The 27462-nt window shown below is 35.5% G+C and overlaps 1 long non-coding RNA gene across 1 annotated transcript in view; it reads left to right on the top strand.

Moving 5' to 3' along the window:
- The window catches only part of LOC134810549 (uncharacterized), a 781635-nt gene extending 754877 nt beyond the window's left edge, over positions 1 to 26758 (top strand). The window contains exon 6 of the long non-coding RNA XR_010158894.1: positions 24236 to 26758. This is a non-coding gene — a long non-coding RNA (uncharacterized LOC134810549). The remainder of the gene's footprint in view (positions 1 to 24235) is intronic.
- The last annotated feature ends 704 nt before the right edge of the window (positions 26759 to 27462 follow it).

The raw sequence follows: 27462 nt of genomic DNA, 5'->3' as shown, positions 1-27462 counted from the left end.
CTGCTACAGGGATTTGTGATAAAGGATTAATTTACTTAATCACTATATTTTGCAAGAATCAATATTATCTTTAAAGCAAAATTAGGAATACTTCTGTTCTCAAGATATCGGATATAAGGACACTCCCAAGTCTGGGTCTGTTTAGTAAACATTATCAATCTGTTCCCTTAACTGTAAACATCTAGAGGCTAGGAATACCTAACTTTCTGGGAATGCAGCCCAGGAAGTCCCAGCATCATTTTCCTAGCCCTCACTCAAGGTGGAGTCACTCTGGCTGGAACACCTCTGACACTCTTGGTAACATCTATTCCTATTTTTCAAATCATTTTTTATGAGATAAATATGTATTAAGTCAAGACCTTTGAAAACTGAGTTTAAACAATCTTATAATTAAGTTCTGTTTCCAAATGTGCTTTTATTAGGATTTTGTAAGAGGCAGTGTCAGAGGTTAGCACAGATTTCATTTTTCAATGAAAGCCTTCATTTTCATTTTTCACGTAGAAAATACTGAGTTGTTTCCTGTTTCTATTTTTAAAAATAAACATTATATTTGTTATCAAAGTAATTTTTGTAATCATAAAATGAACAACCGGAAAGCAAAACACAACAACGAGATTTAAGAAGGGATCAGATAATTGTAGCAACAATGTCTTTTTAAATTATGCATCCTAGACATCAAACATCTGGAATTACCAGAAATTAAGTTCACATTTTCCCTTCTCCAATCTGTGAAATGCATGTATTCACAGGCTACAGAACTCTTTATATACTTCATTTCTTTTGCTTCAAAGGCAGTTATTTTTAAAGTTATTTTGAAGTGAATTATTTTATAAGTGTGGATTATTTTAAATGTTATTTAGTAAGTGTGTTACTTAAAAAGTGGATTGTTATTTAAAAATGTAACTTTCAGCTTATAACATCCATAAACATTTATAGACATCATATCCATAAAAACATTAATAGATAGAAAATACTAATTTAAATTCCACTTCATTTAAAACAAAGTCTCATGTGTGTTTATGTTGATTTAATAATGGACCTAACATAAGCATTAATAATAATAAGTAACAGTACTAATTATGAATACATCTAGTTTTATCATACGATGCTCAAAAAGGTGTTTATAGTTATAAGAATGCATATGATGCAATAAGTCAATAAGTGAATTGATAATATAAAAAAGGAAATAAAAAATAAAATACAAATAAATGAAGTAAATAAAATAAAATAAAATAAAAAATTAAAAGGAAATAAATTGAAGACAGAGATTAATTCAGTTATTTTAAAAATACAAAAATCAGCCTCACTAGAGAAGTTAATATTATTTAATGTCATAACTGTTTGGGGGTAAATCAAACTAATATGGTGCTAAGTGGTATTTATCTCTCTACTGCCTCAATATGGAGCATGGTTAGACTTTAAACAGAGATTGACTAAACTGGGTAAAGTACACTGGTAGAGGATCTGGGTTCAGAAATAAAATAAAGCCAGACAAAGCATATAATCATAGCTATCATTCAAAAGTTAGAAAGCAGTTCCTAACAAAAGAGAGAGTTCTTTATTTAGGTTCCACAAATAACTCAAATAAGTATCTGGAGAAGCTAAACTAATCAAATATGAAAGCTAACATGTTGATCTTGATCTCTGAATTGAGGCAGACATAGCCTTTAAATGGGCCTTTCAGCCTAGCAGATGTGCTATTTTTAAGGCAGTTTTTTTTTCACTTTTTTATACCTATAAAGAAGGAATAATAGTATTTTCTGTATTTTGAAGCTGTTGTATTATATAAAATAATGCATCTGAAAGCCAATAACATCTTATTTCTTAAACTATTAATAATTTACTTGGAAATATTTGGTGTTAAAAAGTTCAATCCTCATGTATCCAAAATGAGATTCACAAATATTAAAGTTATGGCCAGCATATTCTGCGGGCTTGGGTTAGATTGAGCCTCAGGCTGAAATAAAGAGGGCTCCAGTTGAAATAAAGAAAAGCATTTCACAGACCACACTTAATCTCTTATTATAAAATAAACAACTTTTCTGGAGTAACTGTCCACAATAGTTAGTCTCTACTGACTTCATAATTAACAGAAAATATTGAGGGGTCCCACATACCACCAGAATACTCACATGATTCCAACAATAATTTTAGTGGGACAGAAAAATGGTAAATGATGCTTTTGGAGTCAGGCTTGAATATTTACGATGTCAGAGCTAGGGAGTATAATCTTTCTATTGAGTTTCTGCTACTGATTCTTAAGATATCCACTGTACTTCATTTCTCTGCAAAGTTGAGAAACAGTCTTGCCAGAAGGGACCCTCCCTTACATTTATCTTCTGACTTCTATCCATCATTTGTTTTTTGTTTTTTACTCAAAATGTACTGATTGTACATGCCATAACCTTAAGACATAAATCCCTTCCTACAAGGGCAAGGATTTAGTTCTGGTTCAAAAACTCAAGTCTGTTAATTGTACATTGAATAATTTGTGTTCTGGAAAAAGTTAACCAATGAGCCTCTAGGTATCCTTGTGGTAAATTTTTTGGAAACATTCAGAAAAACATAGAATATGTATAAAGGAGCATCAACAGGGAAGGTTCAGAAAGGCTCTGAGTTTGCATTCAGGCTCTGACATTAATTACCTGTGTGACACGAACAAGTTATTGAACCTCTCAATGTCAATATTCTAATTTGAAAGCAAGAATCATAATTTAATCTACTGCAAAGGACTATCCGCAGACTAAATATAAATAAAATTATTAAAATAGATTATATTGTAGTAAGCAATTTTAAAATATTTGCTCTTATTGTTGTTTTGTTTTGTTTTGCCATGCTACCTCCTCACTTTAAGGATTTAAAAATCCTAAACATTGAAAATGAGTTTTAAGATAAAAGGTTAGAAATCAATGAGATAAGGTTTATAATAGGAGAAGAAGAAACATAATAAAAAACAAGAAAATAAGATGAAAAAGAAAATAAAAAAATATAAAAATACAGGGAATTATTTTGAAAAGAAAATTAAATAATTTTAGAAGCTTATGGATAATTCACTTAACTATAAAATTTTTCTAATTTCTTTGCATTCAATAGTGAGCTGAGGAATCAAACACATACGCTAGGCATATTCCATTGTGCACTTTATTGTAATGGAATAGTAAGAATTAGTGATATTTACACTAAATAGCAATATATACAATTTTAAATATATCTATATTTGTATCATATTAAATATATTAAAATTATATGTTAAGTGTGTGTATATATATAATTATATAACATTATAACCATGCACAAAACATTCCTATTCCTAGACTTATATTCACCCCCTGATGAAAGCATGTTTCCTAATTCTCTAGTAGTCAGAATTATTTCCCTTGTAGGTATATACATATTGCATCACCATTATTTATCTTTTGTCCCTTTCTACTTTAACTTCAAATGCCCAAGCATCTCTTTATGTTTAATAAGCATATGATTCAATGACCTCATCTATTAAATTGAGACCACTTTGTCATGGCTTAATAAAATATGAGTAAAATGTATAGCAAAGAGCTTTCTAAATATGAGATTATAAATAACAAATAGGGTCTATTCAGAGAAGACAGTGAGAAAACAGTGTCTTCTAAAATTCCCATATTGTTAAAGTGTTGTCTGATATGCAATGAGGAAAGAGAAAAGAAATATCGTTACTTCTGTTTTTACTCTATTTCATACCAATTTGCTCCATTCCATAAACTTCTAATAATATCTATCTAATTAAACTTAAGGGCATAATTGCAATAACATTAAAGCATATCTAGAAATTCAGTTGCTAGACAATGCTTTTACTTGATTATAACAGATGTCAAATAGTCCAATGGAAAAGAAACTTTGATTGACCTTCTAACTTCATGGAGCTAAAAAACTATCATCATGCTGATATTTCTTTCACTTGAGGGTGTATGTCCCAGATAGGCATGGTCTGAAAACATTGAGGAGAATGAAACTCACCTCAAGGAATAAAGCTCTGTGGATACTGAAACAAACCATTTTTATTGCCAAAGGAAGATAGAAATGAACCATAATATTAGACAGCCTAAAACTGAAAAATGCCCGCTGGCCCATTTTATTCCTTCAGTGCTTCTTTCTGCACTTGAAACATTACTCCCCAAAGAATACTACCAAATGCTTCATCTTCTCCTGTTAAATGATTCAAATGATGGCCTTTCCACAATGGCTTTCATTTGTACAGCATGAAAGCCCGAACATTAGTGTTTTTTAACCACTGACTTTTCTTTTTATTTTGTTTCTATACATCTAAAACCAGGTTAATTCACTTGGGAGTATGCACTGGCCTATAAGTTAGCACTTCTCACAATTTGCATACCACTAGGGCCAGAGGTATTTACTATGAGAGCTGGATTCTATTACCACATTTTTTTTTTCTGTATCATATCAGAACTTACCCGTGGAGGAGCACATATTCACTCTCAGAATTGCTACTCTGAGGAAACAAAGGTAGTATTTGTCTCTTTCTCTTTCCTAATCATCTAGTAATATAGAATTTCCTGATTCTTTTAAATACCAAAGGTATCTAAAACCAGAAAATTACTCATTATAATGACTTGCTAGAAAGTCTGAAACCCTCAGTGTTAATTCTGTCTTTGGATTACAGGAGACAAAAAATTTCTGTTGAAATTTGTTAGCTGGAAGGATACAAAACTTTAAGGGTTACCACTTATAAAACATTAACACAAATAGAATAGTGTGATTAGCTAACAAAGAGTGGGACCCTGAGGCATTAGGTCAAGGACCAGGTGGAAAGAGTTCTGAAAGAGTGAACATGAAGGAGAATATCAAGAGTTGGAAAGAAATGGAAAACACATTTTCCAAATGGCATACACTTTATGTAATATTGTGCTTTGTAAAATTTTAAAGGTTTGGACTAAGATGTTGTTTTATATGCATACAAACGCTTACTTGATAATATTTGCATTTAGGGTATTAATAAATGATGATTAAAGAAAATTATGGCCTTCATGTGTGCCTATGGGGAGTCTTGATAGGCTTCCCAATAATTACCATCTTTCTGATTAGAGAAGGGAAGTGGAATTTAAAGCAGAACACCAAAGTTTTAATTAAATGTATGAGAGAAAGTTGATACTAATGCACACAAGAGAAAATTACTGAAGCATATCCAATTTGACCAGAAGTCAAGAATTTTCAGCAAAAAGGAAACCTCATAATCATAAGATCTTGTTAATACCAACACACTCATCTTATTCATCTGATAGCTGTAATTTCAAATTTTAATGAGAAGCATCCAAAACCAACATAACTCAAACAATGTTTTCGTGGGGCTATTGAATTGCACCCTACCCTCACAAAGTTTTTGACACATATCCAGGATTTATATTACAAGTACATTAACTATGAAAAGGTATTGTTCAAAGCAAAAGTACTGGAAAAAGAAAAAGGAGAAAGAGTGGTAATGGGATTTGGGAATCAAATGAATTGATTTTTTTCAAATTGGCCTAGCTAGGTATACGGCTATTAATTTTCTCAGTAGTTGTTTCTACATGGCAAACTGTATGTTTCTTTTGATCTAAAAATAAGTAAAGAATTTATTAAGTTCTCTATGATTTTAATAGGACTGTGGGTTTTTTAAATAAATTATCAGGTTGAATGAACAATCCACATTTATTAGAGGCTCTTCATATTATTTCATTTTAAATACTTTACAATGATTATATGCTCTGACAGAGAGAGAGAGTTGAGTTACTAAATAATACATGATATGACTAATAAACATTATAGCCAGCATTCATTCATTTGTTAAGCAAATTGCCTGCTTCTTTTGTTTCATACACTGAGCCATCAGGAAGGCAGAAAAAAATTAAAATCCTCCTCTTTCAAGGATCTCTCCTTTTAGGTTGTAGGTCAAATAAAAAAATCGAAGAACTGGGTTAGCACTAAGCACATAGGAAGAAGTACTAAGTAAAGACATGCACGCATTCTGGGGCAGGAAATTGCCAAATCAGTCTTCAGGTATACACCCACAATGCTCTAAAATCTTAGAGCAAATAATCTTTTTTAAAAAAGTCTTGGCCGGGCGCGGTGGCTCACGCCTGTAATCCCAGCACTTTGGGAGGCTGAGGCGGGCGGATCACGAGGTCAGGAGATCGAGACCATCCTGGCTAACACGGTGAAACCCCGTCTCTACTAAAAATACAAAAAATTAGCCAGGCATGGTAGCGGGCGCCTGTAGTCCCAGCTACTCGGGAGGCTGAGGCATGAGAATGGCGTGAACCCAGGAGGCGGAGCTTGCAGTGAGCCGAGATCGAGCCACTGCACTCCAGCCTGGGCGACAGAGCGAGACTCCGTCTCAAAAAAAAAAAAAAAAAAGTCTTTCATCTGTGCTAAAACTCTCTACAGAGCTATTACAGAAGCATGATTATATAGAAAGTTAGAGTTTTAAGCCAAAAATAGTAGGAAAAAATGTATCATACAACTGTGTCAGGCAGGTAATTAAGTTAAAAACACATTTTCATTATTTTCCTGGATTTGGTAATGTGTATAGTATAAACATCATACTTGGTTGGTAAAACACTATTTTTATTGGTTTATGTGTAACCCTTTAAAAAATTATTTTAGTACCTATATGTGTCTGCCTAAATAATATACTCTTTAGTGTTGCTTGCATTTAACTTTTTACTTCATTTGTTTATTTTACTAAAATAATTTTACTGAAATAGAGAACACATCATTTAACTCAAAACTAAAGCAAACTGAAAAAGACAACTGCCCAACTCCCTACAAACACCCACACATATAATTGGTAATTCATATCTGCCTATTCCTTCTTTCTCTTCCTTTCTTCCCAGCTCTTCTACTGCAGAGATAACCACTATTCTGAATTGTGTTATTATTGCCAAGTTTTAAAATGAGTTTTATCACTTATACAAATATGTGTGAGTAACATATTGTATGGTGTTGCTTTTTCAATCTTGTACATTTCAAAAACAAGACGAAACAAAACTCAGCTATGTTTCCAAGATCAAGTAGGTACTACTTAAGTCATTTTAAAGTGCTCATTGTCTAATTAAGTCTGTTTGAATTGCTTTGGATACCTTCTCTAGCATGTTAAGTGTAAGTTCTTCTCTTTCTAAAACTAGTACAAACACAACAGTTTGTGGGGACACCAAATTGGAGTACCATTAAAAAAACAGAATGCCAATTCATTCGAGAAGAATTTTAATTTCTCTAATTTTTTTCATAATCTATTCTTGCAATTATTCTATTGTTGTAGTTGTCATCTAAAAAGTATGTCAGAATGACCTGGAGGAATTTTCAGGATACAGATATAGTTTTGAGCCCTACAACCAACACCATGTGGGGAAGATGCCTTAGCTTCCTGGACATTAAAAAGATACTAGATGATTCTTAATCACTTCATATGTTTCCATGCCCAGACATGGGATTAAAAAAAACAACAAACAACTACTAAGGTGGTAAGCTGGTTAAGTTCATCTGAGCATGTCTACCATTTGAGGATCTCCTACTAGGTGAAAGACGATACCTTGAGCCATAGTATAGTAGAGTGGTTAGGAGTACAGATGCTGGAATCAAGCTGCCTGGATTCAAATTTTCACTATACAAGCTTGGGCAAATCTCTGATCCTCTCTATGCATCAATTTTATTTATTTAATAGAGTTAATATAATTATTGAATCTTCCTTATGAGCTTACAGAAATTAATAATTAAGTTAAAATGGACAAAAGTGTTTGAAAAGTACCTGGTAACTGGTACTTTTCAAACTGGTTAGTTTGAAAAGTAACTGGTAGTTGTTATTTTTTATTAGAATTGAGTGCTATCTTTTGTGATGGTTTTGAAGATTTATTAGCTTAGATTATCACAGATGCAAGTTTGATTTTGTTACTTACATGATCTAAATCATAAAATAACCAAGATAAATATAAATTAATTATTATTTATAAATTGAGGCAGATTCAGTTTTGTGAGGCCTGGAGCTATATAATTTGTGGGATTCTGTTTAAAAATAAAACATTATGAATTGAGTTACTGCATGAAAATGAAAATTTATATAAAATGGGAAACTAAATCACAAAAAATAACATATTATAACAAACTGACATATAGTACGTACATTACAAAAATCCAGAAAAATAATAAAAATGTGTTTTTAACTTAATTATCAGCCAGACACAATCGTATGATACATTTTGTCCTACTATTTTTGGTGTAAGCATCATTACCTTTTTATATAATAGTGTTTTTGTATTAGCTCTATAGAAAAATAGTTGAAGTTATCTTTTAGCACAGATGAAAGAAATGTTTGTAAACGATTATTTAGCTCTAGGATATTAGGGTTGAGTATATATCTGAAGAGGATAAATTTGTTTTGACCTAAGTGTCAGCCAATGGAAAGACTTTTACAGACATCAATAAGTAGCTTAATACATTTCATGACATAAAACGAGTCTTTCATACTGCACTGCAATATGCTCTTTGGCTTTGTACCTCCCTGCCACAATGCTGAACAAGTTGGCACAGCACTTCTAGAAACCTTTGCTAGGAGGAGACCATGAGCAATAAGTTAACTATGCACAGAAGTGACTACAAATGTAAATAAAAAGATATTGCACTAAACTCGGACAAGATATATCTCAAACATGCCCTTAGGCAGATTCCAAAAATGCCCATGGCTACTTCAAAGCCACTTGACATCGAAGTTGGAGTAAAGAGACAATAATCTCAAGTGATTTTTGTTGAAATAACTTACTTTGGTACATTGTATTGAAAATACAAGTACATGAGAATACATTGCTAGGTCCTCTGCAAGGGCCCTGGAAGTTGCTCATGCAAGTAAAAAGGCATGGAGTTTAAATTATAATCCTATACAGGTAAAACAGCTTTAAAAATCGGTACTAATATGGCACTAACTGCTGCAAAACATAAGATTAGTTGTAAACATGAGAAAAAATATAAGCTTCCTTAGAAGATAACTAGGTAGACCTTTCTTTCAATTTTACCTGGAGTTTTGGGGGAAAGTATGTTATTTAATAGATAAGAAATATAAATGCTATTTATGTTTTGGTATGTAAAAGTACACTGATATATTCTCAGATAGAATTACATTTTTTTCCAGGATACACATCATAAAAACTTTTCTATAAGTCTCATGCTTGTGGTATGTTGCTTTGGTCTGCTCCCTCCAAAATCTAGTGCTATGAATTTATTTTCTTCTTAAAAAGAACCAGTAGGTTATATATTTGAAATATTTATGATGGTTTAAGAATAAAGAAATGCTTTTCATGTTAAGATTTTTTTGTGTGTCAATAAAATAGAAATGAGTCCAGTAATATCAATGCAATATTAAATTTAAAAATACACCAAATTATTTTCAAAATATTGCTGTAAAAAATTTATATCATTTGGTTTTGAAACACTTCATTCAAGAAACTTCATTTCATACTACTTCTGATTAAATACATTGACTTCAGATTATTGAACATGATTTCAAAAAACAGTGGCACAATAATAATTCATGGTTTGCCCAAGGTAATAAAATTTTGGAAAAAAGATTACTATTGTCTCATGCAGAACTGTCTTCTCCCAAAACAATTAGCAATTCTCTCATGCAGAAATGTTCTCCCAAAACGAACTGAACACACTCATTGAACAATACATTTTCCATACATTTCTTTATAAGAAATAAATATATGATTTCAATAATAGTGTCACTAATTTATTTATATATATTTGAAAACTATAAGATTGAAAACTTCGGATAAAGTAAACATAATTATTTTGAGTGCTAGCATTAATTTCAAGTGCTTGATTAACTACTGCTTTTAAAAGCCAGGTGTATGCCATTTTGCATTTTATAAGAGCTAAAAGTATAGAAAAAGCCAGAAGCTATAATTTACTAGCCAATAGGCCAAACACTGTGTATGGTAGTGAGGATTAATTTTTAAAACCCTGCATCATATGATTTTCTGCTATCAGTAAACCCACTGTTTTATCACAGACATGTTGAGTTAGGAAAAATTTTCCCCAAATCATTAACTTTCTTTTTATGTTCTGAACCAAAATCACTTCCAGGAAAAAAAAAAATGTGCTTAAAGCTGCCTAAGGAAAGTTTTCAATAGCAATTTGGTCTTTTTATAGGATGAAATTGCTTTTGGCATTTCAAAACACTCTTCTCACTTTGAAACCAACATAAAATCTGATTACTGTAATAGGACTACCATGTGCTCTTCTCTATCAAAATCTGATTATGGTAATAGGACTACCATGTGCTCTTCTCCATCTATAAATTCCTGCAGTCTCATATACTCATGTACTGAAGAACCACCTGGATCAGCATCACAAAACGGAGAACAGATGGACAAGAGACGTGCAGCATAAATAAGACAACTACAGAGAATAAGACACATTATCATTAAAAATCAAGCTAAATTTATTATACATCTTCCTTTACATGATTTAAATTTTAGTATTTTGGAAAGTAAAAGCTTTCAATAAAAATTTCCATAAATACAATCTCCTTCCACTGGAAAGTGTCATTTGACATCATTATTATAGTTTACCAGTGGAATGGATTATCTCTTGAAGATGTAAAAATCACTTAAAGGAATGCACAAATTGTATGAAATATGTATAAAGCTACTGTATGAAGCAGGCCATCAGTAACTAAGTGGTTATTAAGGGTGCACGCATTACAGGCCATAGAGTAAGAATGTTAATGGGAAGTGGCTGTTATAAAACATGGGTTGGCGACAACAGGAAAAGGACAGGGGAAAAGAAATAAAGGACAGTTATTTATTTATGAGATCTCAGCAAAAAATGCCTGAGATCCCAAACTTAATTGGTTGACTCAGGCTTCTAAAGCACAGAAGAAGGCTGAGAAAATGGAGAAACAGGCTGCACAAATTAGGTGACTCCTTCTTGAGCTCAGCATTATGTGGAAACATCTAATTGAATAATTCACTTGTGGGATTACAAATAATTACACAATTTTTATTCACAGTGTCTCATCATGTAATTATAACCACCTTCCTTTAGAGAAATTACATATTTCAATTTCATAAGGTATGAAATGCTATAGTTATAAACAATATGAAACAAAAATTCTCGGACAGGGCCATCAATTACCTTGATTTTAATGTGTTTGGTGTGTTTACATGGCAAAAAGAATTATTTTTATTTTTAAGTAACCAGGATATGTTTCCAATATCACATCACATCACTGCATACTCTTTCTATAAGCAAATTTTATTATTTTTAGAGAATTATTATTATTATAATGCCATGACATAGCAATAATAATTTGCCTTGTAGATGCTTTTGCTGATATGTTAAACTTCTCAGAAGACATCAGTTTCTCTTTTGAATACTAACCCGAGAACCTGAATTCTACTTTTTAGCCATTTTCCTTATAACTAAACATGATAAAGCCTTTAAAGCTACACTATTGAATGCAACAAAAAAATGCTTTATGTAGGTACTAACATGCATAATTTTATAAATATTTCATAATGACAATTACAAAAAAGTAACTAAATTTTACAAAGCTGCCCTAAGTGTTTTACACATACAGTCTCAATTCAGCAAAATGCCTCTGTAAGGTAGTACTATTTTAATCCCCTTTTTACACACATGAAAACTGAGCTTGAAGTCAGGTCACACCACTAGGATGTGGGGGAGTCCTGAATTTGAGCTCAGGCAATTAATTTTTAGTAGTGTTGTGCTCTTGGACACCCTATTATTCTGCCTTGCTATGATTTTGTGCATATATTATGTGCCATGAAGCTTTTTGCAGTTTTTTTGTATGTATTAATTCGAACACTCTTTTCTCAACCATATTAAATAGATACCATTATTATACTGATTTTATATATGAGGAAACTGAGGCCCTGAAAGTTGCATAATTTGTCAAATTCTGCCTCTTAGAGAAGAGGAAATATCTAAGACTTCTATAGATAGAAGAAAACTTAGCTACCTAGCCTACGTGTCTAAGTCTAGATATTTCAAAACTGGATCCATTGCTGGTTGAATGCAGCATTAAAAGGTGAAGACAGATTGTCTGTTTTCTGTATAGGGCTTTCTCAACTCTTATTCAACACAGAACACGTATCAACTAAGCTAAATCCACCACAAAGAATGCTGTTTGCCTCGTCTTTTTAATTTCCACAATGAAATCTTCTATTTCAATTGCGAGCTACAGTCCAATTGGCTAGAGATCAATTTGCAAAAATAACTGGATTGTTTTATGTATTTACCAGAATTTGGTTCCCCAAAATCTAAAAAAGTATTAGTTTTTTCATATAGTTAAGTAAGGTAATAATGTATGCAATAACAAATACATATGCTGTTTCCTGCTATTAAGTTTCATTCAACCTTTTTTCACTAAGAATTGGTGAAATCTTTATGCATCTGTTGGATGGGAAGTGTATGATCTGATTTATTCTCTCTGCCTATTCTTCCTCCATATCTCACATTGCTCACACACCCTCTGTTCTACTTTGGAATGCTCATTTCCTTATAACTTTTTTTATTACTAATTGGATGTAAAGAGATGCTATGATTTGCAATTGTTCAAGTTTTAAACTTTAGATATGGCCTTCATAGAGTGATTAATTAAATATAAATTTTATTTAAAAGGCATTGTTTTCTTCCAAAGAATTCAGCAAGAACCTTACTCCAAAATGTCTCTTCATGCAGTGGCATGGTTTTCCATTTGTTTCACTTCCCTGTGCAATCTAGGATCTGTCCTTAGTACGGTTGTACTGGCTTTACTGGGAGATACTGATTTCCAGGTTGCATCAGCTATAAGAGAAAGGCAGCTGACATGAACACCCATAGCACAGTTGGCTAGAAGATATAGATTCAGGCAGTACTTAGACAGGGAATGCTATTTTCTTTACAACTGGAGATTTGTAATAAATTACTAACTATAAAATGTACCATAAAACATTTTCAACTAATTAAACACTGCCAAATGTAACATAAACATCCATACATATAGATGAGATATTCACTTAATGAGTATGGAACTAATAATTATGTCAATATAACATTCAACCAAAAGTCAACTTTTACTCACATTCTGTTAGCAGTCACTTTAACTGCTAAATATATCCCAAGACTCAGTGTGAAGGACCTGACAGTAGTTCGACCTGGCATTTTATATTTGGTAACCCCAGGATGCACAAGGATTTCTCAAATCAAATAATCTTCAGAAAAAGTGTAAAACCCGGTAGAGTTCACTCTACTGAAAAGTTTGTAAAACAAATTTACCATGTGCTCTAAGCAGTCAATTCACATAACTTGTAAACCAAACAAATTATGGAAGCTTTAGTTTTTACAAAATAATCTTACCCTAAGACTAAATATAGTCTAGATGTAAAAATGTAAAATCATGCGTGTGTGGAAGGTTACTACAAATGATAGTGTTGTGTTGTAAGCCTCTACCATTTTTTTCTATTAACTTTTGTCTTCCCTTTATTTTGCTCAAATTATTCACTGAGATTGGCTTCAGTTGGGGGTTAAGACAGAAGACCTCTAAGATGGAATTAAAATTGGAGCTATTTCCTTAGTTACAGGAATACAGAATTATTTTATAACAATATTTTAATTATGACGAAATGCCTAGGAAAAAAAAGACTCTCATTTCTTGATACATGGCCGCTTACCAGTAGTTTCCTCTTCATCTTTACCAATGTCATGTATTCAATTCTAAATAAAATAGACATAAAGATATTTCCTTTGTTTTGATTGCTAGAAGACATGGCCTGGTCTTCTTCTCAATGCCTAGGAATTTTTTTTTTTAACATGTTTCTTTTTTTCCCCTTCTTTTCTCTTTATTATTTGAATTTTTATCGTGTACTATTAATTTAGACCTAGTGAATACATGCATATCTGTGTATATGTGCAGGTTTGCACGTGTGTGGAAAGAGAGAGAGAGAAAGAAAACTATTGTATTCATTTATTTTATTTATTTATCTATTTTGAGACGGAGTCTCTGTCTCCCAGGCTGGAGTGCAGTGGCGCAATCTCCGCTCACTGCAAGCTCCGCCTCCCGGGTTCACGCCATTCTCCTGCCTCAGCCTCCCAAGTAGCTGGGACCACAGTCACCCGCCACCAAGCCTGGCTAATTTTTTATATTTTTAGTAGAGACAGGGTTTCACCGTGTTAGCCAGGATGGTCTCGATCTCCTGACCTCGTGATCTGCCCGCCTCAGCCTCCCAAAGTGCTGGGATTACAGGCGTGAGCCACCGCGACCGGCCAAGAAAACTATTTTAAAAGCTCTTCTGGGAAATCTTGTGCATGCTAGTTTAAGAGCTGCTGACCTAGATTGCCAATCTAGTATTCTGTTTACTCTACAACGAAATGGTGTGACTCAATTTAGTTACATTTAATAAACATGCTTTGAGTGTCTGCAATAGGTCATGGATTCTGTAATGCTATATGTATGTGTATATAAGTAAGGGATGGTCTCTGTCGTCCTGGAACTCACATTTAATATTTCATCTTAAATCATTATGTATTATCACATTGACATTTGCAGACTAAGCATTACGTAGTGCATGCTTTCCACCCTCATAAGAAAGCCACCATTGACAAGAAATCTCTAAACCATTGTTTTGTGATCTCATATACATTTCAAGATTTTGAAACAAGTGCTTCAACAGTTTATTTTGACAAGTTTTCTATGAATTTCAGATATACAATTCTGTTTTATGCATTTAGTCCCTGTTTATCTTATCTTTATAGCATATGAGGTTTGAGAGGGTGAGATCAGGAAAATCTTCCCAGTGCCCAGAAGCATCACAACTGGTTTATTTCAAATCCTATTTCAGAAACGTGGGTTACAGAAATACTCTTTAGTCTTAAAATTTCAGGGCAAATGTTAGTAGAAAACATCATAGCTTCAAATGAATAAAATTGATTTTGATATGCAGACAGCTATGTCAATGATATGTCTGATACGATGTCAAAATAGATCAAAAAGTTTACACTGCATTTCCCAATCTTACAATTCATAAGAATCCTGGGCAAAGTCCTGGCAAACCATTTACTAATTTATTAATCCATATAATATTAATTCTGTTAACAAGCTTTTAATTAAAAAGAATCAATAAGCAAGGTAGAAGCATTCAAGTTTAGGGCCTGTGTTTTTCAAATGTGAAATTTCAGTTTTGGATGTATTCTGCTCTTTAGATTAAAAATGGCTTTCATACTCTATCTTATTCAATGTACTTTATTTACAAGCATGGCATTGTGTCCCTTCATGTGACATTATGAAAAGCAAATTGATTTTTTTTTCCATTTCAAACAATTGCTGAATACCACCATAAGATTTTGTGAAATTTGAGAGAAATCTCTAACTCACCTCAGACACGACCTGTGTCACAAACAGGCCTCAGGCCTTCTCTGAGCGCATGTGGAGCACAGCCCATCTGGCATTGTTGAGTTGTGGCCTTATTTCTGGCAAAGCAATCATTTTTGGGAGCCAAGAATAAGAGAATTAAAAGGAACTGCCCGTATATCAGACTAAAAGAAAGTGATGAGTGTATGAAATCTCCCAGTGGGTAGAGAATCAATCTTAAATTATTTTGGCTGCCTTTGCAAGCAGATAGAATTCCCTTTCTCTACTTTGTTCTCATTGAGATCTTCAATTTTTACGTGGGAGAGCAGCTTCAGTTATACATCCAACTAATTTGAGAAAACATATTTGAACCACAGGCCTTTTATGAAAGTGCAATTTATCTCATGAACATTCTTTTGAAATTTTTAGATACTTAAATAGTGCCAAATTCAATTTGTTTTTTAATTCACTCAGTAATTAATTTTATAATGAATCTATACTGTCAAGCATGAAAAGAAGGGCCATAGTAAACTGTTTACTGTGGGTGGAACTTGTTGGAAAAATAGTTACATCACTAGTAGTAATAAAAAAGGTAGTAATATAATCATAATATAGTAATTAAGTAATATAATCATAAACAGCTAATACGTATTACCTGTGGCAGCAATTTTAAAGTATATTTTACTAGGATCATTATGTAATTGTTAAAACAATCTTATGGGTAAGTACTATCATTAGCCTCGGTTTGTTAATTGAAGACATTGAGGTTCAGGCAAGTTACAGACCTTGAGTAATTTGACAGAGCTAGGAAATAAATGCTTGGGAAGTAAGAGAAACTGTATTACTCCACTTTTATTGTTATAAAAATACATGAGACTGGGTCATTTATTTAAAAAAAGGATTTATTTTGGCTCATGGTTCTGCAGCCTATACAAGAAGCATGGTGCTGGCATTTGCTTCTGGTGAGGACCTCAGGAAGCTCAGTGGAAGGTGATGGGGAGCCAGCACATCATATGACAAGAGTGGGGAAAGAGTAGTGGGGAGGCACCACACACTTTTAAAGAACCATATCTTGTGTGAACTCAGAGCCAGGATTTGCTCATTAGCAAGGGGATGATGATAAGTCATTCATGAGAAATCTGCCCCCATGAGCCAAACATGTCCCACCAGGCCCCACCTCCAACAATGAAGATTACATTTCAACATGAGACTTGCAGGGCATAAGCATCCAAACCATATCATTCTGCTACTGCCCACCCCCGACAAATTTCATGTCCTTCTCACATTGTAAATAACAATCATACTTTCTCAATAGTTTCCTAAAAGTCTTAACTTTTTCCAACATTAACTCAAAAGTCCCAAGTCCATAGTTTCATCTAGTGATGAGTTCCTTCCACTTATAAACCTGTGAGATCAAAAACAAGTTATATACTTCCAAGATACAATGGTGGTACAGTCATTGGGCATACATTTCCATTCTAAAAGGGAGAAATCACCCAAAAAGGACACTAGGCCTCACACAAATCTGAAACCAAGCAGAGCAGTCGTTAAGTGTTAAAGCTACAAAGCAATCTTCTTTGACTTCACGTCCCATACCCAGGGCACACTGGTACAAGAGGTAAGCTTCCACAGCTTTAGGCAGCTCTGCCCCTGTGACTTTGCTGTGTATAGCATCTGTGACTGCTCTCAGTTGGAGTTGGGTGCCTGCAGCTTTTCAAGCCTCAGGATGCAAGGTGCCCATGGCTCTACAATTCTGGGGTTAGAGGGCAATGGCACTCTTTCCACAGATCCACTAGGCAATGCCCTGTTGGGGACTCTGTGTGGGGCCTCCAATCCTACATTTCCCTTCTACACTACTCTAGTAGATGTTCATTGTGAGGGCTCCAACCCTGCAACAGGCTTCTGCCTGGGCACCCAGGCGTTCTTATGCATCCTCTGAAGTCCAGAAAGAAGCTGCCAAGCCTCCTTCACTCTTGCATTGTGCGCACCTGCAGAAAACACCAGGTGGAAGCTACCCAGGCTTATGGCTTGCACCCTGTAGAGTAGCAGCTTAAGCATTACCCAGAGCCCTTCTAAACATGGTTGGAGCTTTTCCCCATTGTTTTGCATATTAACACTTCACTCCCTTTCAGTCATGTTAATCCCTCTAGCAAGTAACTGCTTGCTCTAAAGCCTGCTTTTATTCCCTCCTGAAACTTTTTTCTTCTCTGCCACATGCATAGACTGCAAATTTTTCAAACTTTTATGCTGTGCTTCCCTTTTAAATACACATTTCAACTTTAAATTATTTCTTTGTTTCTACCTCTATTCATAGGCAGTTAGAAGCAGCCAAGCCACAACATCTTGAATGCTTAGCTGCTTTAAGATTTCTTCTGCCAGATACCCTACGTCATCATTCTTACGTTCAAAATTCCACAGATCCTAAGGGCATGAACACAATGCAGTTGAGTTCTTTTCTTGGATGTAACATGGGTGATGGATAAGCTTTACTTCAGTTCCCAACAAGTTCCTTATTTCCATCTGAGACTCATTAGTGTGGTCATCATTGTCCATATTTGTATCAGCATTTTGAGCACAGCCATTTGACAGGTCTCTAAGAAATTCCATACTTTCCCCCTTCCTCCTGTCTTCTTCTGAGCCCTCCAAAGTTGTCCAACCTTTGCACATTACCCACCCCCAAAATCACTTCCACATTTTCAGGTGTCTTTGTAGCAATGCCTCACTCCTTGGTGTCAATTTTCTGTGTTAGTTTGCTTTTGTGTTGCCATTTAAAAAAATACCCAGGCTGGGTAACTTATAAAGAAAAGAGGTTTAATTGACTCATGTTTCTCCAGGCTTTGCAGGAAGCATGATGCCAGCATCTGCTTCTGGCAAGGTCTCAGGAAGCTTGCAATCACGCTGGAAGGCAGCAGGGAGCCAGGATGATACATGATGAGCATGATAGCAGGAGAGAAGTGGGGGAGGTGCCACATACTTTTAAACAAACAGATGTCATGTGAACTTAGAGTCAGAACTCACTCATCACCAAGGGGATGGTTCTATGCCATTCATTCACAAGGGACCTGCACCTGTCATCCAAATGCCTCCAACCACACACTATCTCCAACACTGGAGATTACACTACAACATGAAATTTGGAAGCAACAAATATCCAAACCTTATCAGAGACACATTATACTAAACATCTATGCACATTATCAGAATTAATCCACATACAAACCCTCAGAGAATGATTTTGTACCCATTTTTTTTAGGTTCACATCATTATCAAGTTAAATATCTTTCCCAATACTACACACTATGGGATTCTGACTTAAATCTGGGTTCACTCCAAGGACCACACTCCCTCCACTAAGCTTTAATCAGTTATATTTCTCAGAAGGAGGAGCAGGAGGATTAGAAGGAGGAGCAAGGGATAGAAGGAAGCTACTTAGTTAGAAGGGATTAAAACACTTTCAGATGCGCTTTATACCACACACCGTGTGCTTTACAATGCTTTGATAAAACCATAATTTTACCATCAAGTTTATAGAAATTTGATGATCATTTTTCTTGTTTTTATCAAATCAGTCTCTGTAATTTTTCATTCATTTTTAAACTAATAATGAAGCATTTCAGTGTCAGTCTGATACTCATTTCATCCCTAAGGAGTAATCTGCAGGATTATTCCACAATGGGAAAAAGCCATATTCACAAAATACTTTTATTCACATATTCCCTTATATTCACATTGAAGGTCATTTTGCCCTCTAATGAAGACCACACCTATTTAGTAGAAAGTCATACTGAAAAGAATACTGTTGAGTCAAACAACTAGAAAAAGAATAAGTAAAAATGATTATCTCTGTATCACTAGCCAAACCTTGACTACTAGCTTGAGAATGAAATGTGCACTGATTTTACACTCACTTTATGCCACATTTATGGATAGCTATTAAAAAACATCCAGTATAAAAATGTGATCTTTAATTACAAATATTTGAGCAGTTGTTTTGTAATCAGAATTATAAAAATATGTTTTAATTAATAAAATTGGTTTTCAACATGTTTAGAAAAATGAATGGCTACTTAATTTTATTACTCACATAAAATATGCCAAAATCCTTCAGTGTACAAAATGGACCTAAGAAAGAATCTTTCTCACTGGCCTTCTGTACTATTTTAATCCATTGCTATTACTTCATTTCAGTTGCACTGCTGGTTTGCCTCCTTCAAGCAATGATTTATTCACTTCCAGGTAGCAGAGTGACATATAGTACATAAAAACAAAACTCTTGAAGTGCTAAAATTTAAATCACAAGTCTACTTTCTCAAAGTCAGATGCTCCACCTATAAATGGGGAACTTGGCAGAATCAGATTATAAAGTTTTAAGGATAGTCACAAAATTAGTTGAGACCTGTCTTTCTTAAAAAGGAAGTTTAATTACAGTACATTTCACTGTTTGATTTTTTTTTTTTTTAATGTTAGTTCTTAGAGACTAGAGGGTATAGATTACATATTGTTACCTGGGGGTCCTTGCTCCCAGAGCTCCCAAGATGGTGGCGGGCCACTTCCAAAATGGCAGCAGGCCACTTCCAAGATGGTGGCAAGCCTTGTGTTCTCTGACCTGGGGTTCTTGGCCTCACGGATTCCAAGGAATGGAATCTTGGGCCCTGTGGTGAGTGTTATAGCTCTATTACAAGCCGTGGGTCACAGAAGAGAACCATGGAACCCAGTGACTAGTGTTCAGCTCCATTAGGATGAACCCAGGCACTTAGCGGTCCAGGAACAATGGCAAGCCTTTAGCCTGATCAGGAGTGGCAATGGGCACCTGGCTGGATCAGGAGCACAGCAGACACCCTGCTGGATCTGGAGGGATGGAAGTCAGCTGCCGGTCTGCGATGGCGGCAAACAGCAGTGGTGGACGGGGAGCTCAGCTCAGCTTGATCTGTAACAAACACGGACCAGAAGAGTGCAGTTGCAAGATTTAATAGAGTGAAAACAGAGCTCCCATACAAAGGGAGGGGACCCAAAGAAGGTAGCCTTTACCAGCTCGAATGCTTGGGTTTATATCCCGATCATTATCCCTCCTGCTGTGCTCTCAGGCAACAGATGATTGGCTATTTCTTTACTTCCTGTTTTTGCCTAATTAGCATTTTAGTGAGCTCTCTTTCCTAGATGATTGGTCAGGTGTGAGCTAAGTTGCAAGCCCCGTGTTTAAAGGTGGAAGCTGTCACCTTCCCAGCTAGGCTTAGGGATTCTTTGTCGGCCAAGGAAATCTAGCTAGTCCTGTCTCTCAATATGATCAATTTCAAATTTGGGGCACGTGTCAGTATCTTAAAATGAGCCCAATTCATTTACACATCAATTTATTTCATATTCTTCACATTCACATTTTTTGTTAAAGTAATGAAACCTTAGCCTTACAGGAATTACTACATAGATGCCTAAATACACATTGATGTTTCTAAAATGTCAATAACTTTCAGATGGGACAGATTAACCTCAAAGTCTGGGCTTGTGCATTTAAATCTCCCAAGGAGCAATGGGTCAAGAGAATGCAATTTACTCTAACAAAAATTTATTTAAAACAGTCCTTTTTCTTCCAAAGCTTTGGAGATTCCCAAACATTTGGATTCACAACACTCTTAATGTCTTAGTAACTTTTCTTTGCATACACTCTTGGCCAAAAGCAGTATCTAACAGTTCCATCTATTTAGTAGTTAAATCCAAACAACTTAATAAATGTTTATGTTCTAACAGTTTAGTAGGCTTTTGGAAAAAATACCCATAAATCCAAAGAACGAAATTATATTTTTAGTTCATTCTTAAGTAACCACAGTACCTTACAAATTAGATGCATGCACCTGTTTGGCACTGCACAATGCCCCAAGACCTTAAGTCAGATCAAGCACTCTCACGCTCATTTCCTTTTCTACATTGATTTCCACATGGCATTTGTTTTTTGTCATGTAATGAAAGAAACACATCTTAGGAAGGTATGATGTCATCAAAAGGAATACAACACAATGCAACTTTGAGACTGTGAATTACCTCAAGCTATTAGTGCACTCAGTGTCTGACAGATGTTTAGTATCACTGTGTTTTCCTTGAAAATTTAAAATATTATGCAGCTCTCCCATAAGTGTGGTAATACATTTGAGAGAGTATCTTGGCTCACAGTTTTGGAAGTGTGGTTGTAGTGTTGATCTCATTGTCATATACACATACCACAAATAACAGTAGTGCTTTTAAATTTTTAATTTCACTTCTAGACTCATAACAGTTTCAACTTACCAACCTTTCTCAGAACCCTGGGTGACAGTGGAAGCCATGAAGAGTAGTTTATTCAAATTGGCCCTTATTTGACTGAAATGTGAAAAATGCCAACTGCATCAAGGTGCTGAAGCACTGAAGCTGGTCTTTCCACTGATGTTTTTTAGAGACTCACTTTTTAATTTAATATTTTGGTTTTGTAGAATATTGAGGAAATATATTTGGTAGGCCTTTTGCTCTTCAAGAAGAATCTAGTTACACAATAAGTAACACCATGTTAAGTGACTTATCAATGAAGATTCAGAATAATGGGCAAAGAAGAGGTACAGCCTTATGAGAAGTTTCTGCATTTCCCTTATTGTCCAATCACTGATCATGGCAATTTTTGCAGTGTCTAGGCACCATTTCTTCCTGTTAATATTCATGAAGGCTTTGTGGTTATTTTTAAGTGTGCCATCCTAGGAAATTTTATATTTCCCACCCAGGGAAAAAGGCAGCAATGTTATTCACACTCAGAGTGCCATGAAACAATATAGAAATTATCACCTCTGCAATTTCTGAATACCAGTTATTTCATACCGATTATGTTATCACTCAGGATTCTGTACTATATGTAGTGTAGCCTATGAATATTGGCTTCCAGTGATTCTTTCAAAGGTTGTTATATTACTATATTTTGTTGATGATGACAGCAAATGCAAATCTTACCCATACTGTAAATAAACATATGAACAATAATTCATTTTCTGGCCATCTTAAATTTATCCTTAATCATTTATTAACATAAATATAGAGTGACACATCCTCTAACTATGACTTTTTAAATAATTAATCTATAACCAATGAATTCCTAGAAAATGATCTCTTTTAATGTTATATGTACTCCCACCTTCCACACAGGGGAGGATGTCAATCAGAAGGTTCTTTCAACCTAACAGAATGATAACATCTAAATGTCTTTGAGGTGATAAATATGACCATCCCCAATCACCATTCGTCATATTGTGTGAAGCTTATGGAGAGGTAGAGTTATCTGTTGGTGCCAGAAGTGAGGGTTTGGTTGGAAAGTAGGACACGGGATAAAAGACGCTTACTAATACCTCCTTCTTCCTCAGGTGTTGTGCTATGAAATAGCACTGTAGTTGAAATATTTTCAAGAACCCATACACTGGCCCCCACACTTGGCTCAGCCTCAAGGTTTGGCAGTAGATTGTATGGGAGTCCAAATCCCTCAACTTCAATTGAAAGTAACTCAGAATCACTGTGTCAGCAACCTTCTGTCACCCAATCTTATATGAGCCAGTGAAAGAAATACCATACATACCACAGGTGCCAATACAATAGCAGAGGTGGGAGTCAGTAGTCCCAGAATCCCTCTCAGCCCTAGTCAAGTCCTAGAGTAGGGTATCCTTCAAGGAAGGCACTCAAAATCCCAGGCAACCATTCAAGCAGCCCAGAACAGGAGCATAGCTTGCTCAGGTCTAAAGGTGGTATTAAACGGGTTATTTAAGTATAATTGTACAAACCATGCGGTGCATGTCTCAAGCCTTATAACTTTAAACCAAAATAAAACAGGTAGCAGTACATGGTCTCCTAACAGATATTTTTTCCTGAAGAAACAGAATAGTTTCAAAGAAAAGGCTGACATGTGAGGAACTCCTATCCAAATCTGGCCTGCCACCCGACCATTCTAAATTAAAGCAAGAAGTCAACAAGATCCATCTATGCACACAGAGCTTCTAGTTGGCTTTCCAGTGCATTCTTCTTAAATATAAATGGATAGCCACAGATTCTCAGATTATTTGAAGAAAGCCTCTAACATGATATGGATGAATAGCATGCAATTAATCCTGGAAAATTCAGAATTCAGAAGAAAATAAAAATATCCAAATAAATAAATTAATTTCATGGAAATCTTCTAAGAGGACAAAATATATTGCATCCAACATAAAAACAGCAAAACACGGTGCTATAACAAAAAGATAATCAAGCTAGTAAAAGAAAATTTCATCAATTTTATAAGAATTGTTGGGACTAATTTGATAAATATACCATAAAATAGAACCAAAGAATAAGGAGATGAAATATAGGAGAGAAATTATTAGAAAACTACAAAATAAATTCAGGAGTTTCCAGTGCCAACTAAGAATTCCAGAAAGGAAGAAACAACAAAAAACAAATTTAAACAAATGATTAAAATAATAACAAAAACATTTTTCTCAGAAATTAAGGGCAGCAGTCACCTGGTTTCAGGTGACCACCAAGTGGTCTTAAATGATGACTATAAAGGAATCACACCAAAATATGACATGATAAACTTTCATTAATTTGTTTTTAGAGAAAAAATTCTGAGCAATTCAGAGAAAATTAGAAATCATATGTGAAAAATGGAAAATAAAATGTCAGTGAATTTCTTAAGAACAAGTATAGATTCTGGAAAAAATAGAGCAATTTTGAATTTCACAGTATAAGTAAAAATGATTTTTAGCCTGAAATTATATGCTCAGCCTGCCAAAGCAAAGGTATAGAATAAATTTGCAGATACCTATGGGCTCAAATTTTGATTTATTATACACTCTTTCCTTTGAATCTTTGTTTACTAGAAGCGATGGAGTAAACCAATAAAGAAGACCTGGGATTCAGAGATAAAGTATGGCACAGAAAAAGCAGTGATGGGAAGCCTGGGGCCTACAGAGAGAACAGCATGTGCAGAACAAAATATTTGAACTTCTCCAAGAGGAAATCATTAGGCTACAGTCAAAGAATAAAACAAGTTATTAGAACATCTGAAAAGTGTGAAGAAGCCCCATTTCAAGATGGCCCAATAGCAACAGCTCTGGTCTGCAGCTCCCAGCGTGATCGATGCAGAAGACAGGTGATTTCTGCATTTCCAACTGAGGTACTTGGTTCATCTCATTGGGACTGGTCAGAAAGTGGGTGCAGCCCACGGAGGGTGAGCTGAAACAGGGCGGGGCATTGCCTCACCCTAGAAGAGCAAGGGGTCCAGGTATTTCCCTTTCCTAGCCAAGGGAAGCCATGACAGACTGTACTGGGAAAATCTGGAAACTGCCACCTAAACACTGCGATTTTCCAACAGTCTTAGCAAATGGCACACTAGGAGATTATATCCCACATGTGGCTCAGCGGGTCCCTCGCCCACGGAGCCTTGCTCACTGCTAGTCCCAGATCAAACTGTGAGGGAGCAAGCCTGGCTGGGGGGTGGGGAGTCTGCCATTGCTGAGGGTTGAGTAGGTAAACAAAGCAGCCAGGAAGCTTGAATTGGGCAGAGCCCACCACAGCTCAACGAGGCCCACAGGCCTCTATAGACTCCACCTCTTAGGGCAGGGCATAGCTGAAAAAAGGCAGCAGAAACTTCTGCAGACTTAAACGTCTCTGTCTGATAGCACTGAAGAGAGCAATGGTTCTCCCAGCATGGTGTTTGAGCTCTGAGAATGGACAAACAACCTCCTCAAGTGGGTCCCTGACCCCCGTGTAGCCTAACGTGGAGACATCTCACTGTAGGGGCCAACTGACACCTCATACAGCCAGGTGCCCCTCTGAGACAAAGCTTCTAGAGGAAGGATCAGGCAGAAATATTTGCTGTCCTGCAATATTTGGGTTCTGCAGCCTCTGCTGGTGAAACTCAGGCAACAGGGTCTGGAGTGGACCTCCAGCAAACTCCAACAGACCTGCAGCTGAGGGACCTGACATTTAGAAAGAAAACTAACAAACAGAAAGGAATAGCATCAACATCAACAAAAAGGACATCCAAACCAAAGCCCCATTTGTAGGTCACCATCATCACAGACCAAAGTTAGATAAAACCACAAAGATGGGGAGAAACCAGAGTAGAAAAACTGAAAATTCTAAAAACCAGAGCACCCCTTCTTCTCCAAAGGATCGCAGCTCCTCGCCAGCAACAGAACAAAGCAGGATGGAGAATGACTTTGACGAGTTGACAGAAGTAGGCTTCAGAAAGTCAGTAATAACAAACTTCTCCGAGCTAAAGGAGGATGTTCGAACCCATCGCAAGGAAGCTAAAAACCTTGAAGAAAGATAGACAAATGGCTAACTAGAATAAACAGTGTAGAGAAAACCTTAAATGACCTGATGGAGCTGAAAACCATGACACGAGAACTACGTCATGCATGCACAAGCTTCAGTAGCCAATTCGATCAAATGGAAGAAAGGTATCAGTGATTGAAGATAAAATGAATGAAATGAAGCGAGAAGAGAAGTTTAGAGAAACAAGAGTGAAAAGAAATGAACAAAGCCTCCAGGAAATATGGGACAATGTGAAAAGACCAAATCTACGTTTGATTGGTGTACCTGAAAGTGACAGGGAGAATGGAACCTAGCTGCAAAACACTCTTCAGGATATTATCCAGGAGAACTTGCCCACCTAGCAAGGTAGGCCAACATTCAAATTCAGGAGATACAGAGAACACCACAAAGATACTCCTTGAGAAGAGCAATCCCAAGACACACAATTGTCAGATTCACCAAAGTTGAAATCAAGGAAAAACTGCTAAGGGCAGCCAGAGAGAAATGTCGGGTTACCCACAAAGGGAAGCCCATCAGACTAACAGCTGATCTTTTGGCAGAAACCCTACAAGCCAGAAGACAGTGGGGGCCAATATTCAATATTCTTAAAGAAAAGAATTTCCAATGCAGACTTTCATATCCAGCCAAACTAAGCTTCATAAGTGAAGGAGAAATAAAATCTTTTATAGAAAAGCAAATGCTGAGAGATTTTGTCACCACCAGGCCTGCCTTGTAAGAGCTCCTGAAAGAAGCACTAAACATGGAAAGGAAAAACTGGTACCAGCCACAGCAAAAACATGCCAAATGGTCAAGACCATTGATGCTAGGAAGAAACTGCATCAATCAATGGGCAAAATAACCAGCTAATATCATAATGACAGGATCATATTCACACATTACAGTATTAAGTATTAACCTTAAATGTAAGTGGATTAAATGCCCCAATTAAAAGACACAGACTGACAAATTGGATAGTCAAGACCCATCAGTGTACTGTATTCAGGAGACCCATCTTACAGGCAGAGACGCACATGGACTCAAAATAAAGGGATGGAGGAAGACGTACCAATAAAATGGAAAGCAAAAAAAAAAAAAAAAAAAAAAAACAGGAGTTGCAATCCTAGTCTCTGATAAAACAGACTTTAAACCAACAAAGATAAAAAGAGACAAAGAGGGCCATTACATAATGGTAAAAGGATCAATTCAACAAAGAGGAGCTGGTGCCATTCCTTCTGAAACTATTCCAATCAATAGGAACAGAGGGAATCCTCCCTAACTCATTTTATGAGGCCAGCATCATCCTGATACCAAAGCCTGGAAGAGACACAACAAAAAAAGAGAATTTTAGACCAATATCCCTGATGAATATCGATGAGAAAATCCTCAATAAAATATTGGAAAACCAAATTCAGCAGCACATCAAAAAGCTCATCCACCAAGATCAAATTTGTTTCATCCTTTGGATGCAAGGCTGGTTCAACATATGCAAATCAATAAACATAAGCCATCATATAAACAGAACCAAAGACAAAAGCCACATAATTATCTCAATAGATGCAGAAAAGGCCTTCAACAAAATTTAACAGCCCTTCATGCTAAAAACTCTCAATAAACTAGATATTCATGGAACGTCTCTCAAAATAATAAGAGCTATTTATGACAAACCCACAGCCAGTATCATACTGAATGTGCAAAAACTGGAAGCATTCCCTTTGAAAACTGGTACAAGACAGGGATGCCCTCTCTCACCACTCCTCTTCAACAGTGTTGGAAGTTCTGGCCTGGG

The sequence above is a fragment of the Pan troglodytes genome, chromosome 6, assembly GCF_028858775.2.
Source record: "Pan troglodytes isolate AG18354 chromosome 6, NHGRI_mPanTro3-v2.0_pri, whole genome shotgun sequence".
Lineage (NCBI taxonomy): Eukaryota > Metazoa > Chordata > Mammalia > Primates > Hominidae > Pan > Pan troglodytes.
Note: the sequence above shows the minus strand (reverse complement) of the source record. Positions and strands in the feature narration are given on the sequence as shown.